We start from the raw sequence: 224 nt of genomic DNA, 5'->3' as shown, positions 1-224 counted from the left end.
TGGCCTAGCAGAGAGCTTTCCTTGGCCGCACTCGATGGGTTTCGCTAAGAAGCTGCACGGCTGCAGTTGCCTCTATTTCTGGAGGGTGGAAGGGCCGAAAAGGGCCCACGAAGCACTGCTTTCTGGGGTAGCTTGGCCGAGTGGTCTAAGGCGCTGGATTTAGGCTCCAGTCTCTCCGGGGGCGTGGGTTCAAATCCCACCGCTGCCAGCAGTGTAACAAAGGG

General features: G+C 58.9%; 1 non-coding gene across 1 annotated transcript; it reads left to right on the top strand.

Annotated features, from left to right (window-relative positions):
• The first annotated feature begins 126 nt into the window (after positions 1 to 126).
• On the top strand, positions 127 to 208 carry trnal-uag (transfer RNA leucine (anticodon UAG)). Its single transcript has one exon. It is a non-coding gene; the product is annotated as a tRNA-Leu (tRNA).
• Positions 209 to 224: the final 16 nt, after the last annotated feature.

This window comes from Sinocyclocheilus rhinocerous, unplaced genomic scaffold (genome assembly GCF_001515625.1).
Source record: "Sinocyclocheilus rhinocerous isolate Xijiao unplaced genomic scaffold, SAMN03320098_v1.1 scaffold4401, whole genome shotgun sequence".
Classification (NCBI taxonomy): Eukaryota; Metazoa; Chordata; class Actinopteri; order Cypriniformes; family Cyprinidae; genus Sinocyclocheilus; species Sinocyclocheilus rhinocerous.
Note: the sequence above shows the minus strand (reverse complement) of the source record. Positions and strands in the feature narration are given on the sequence as shown.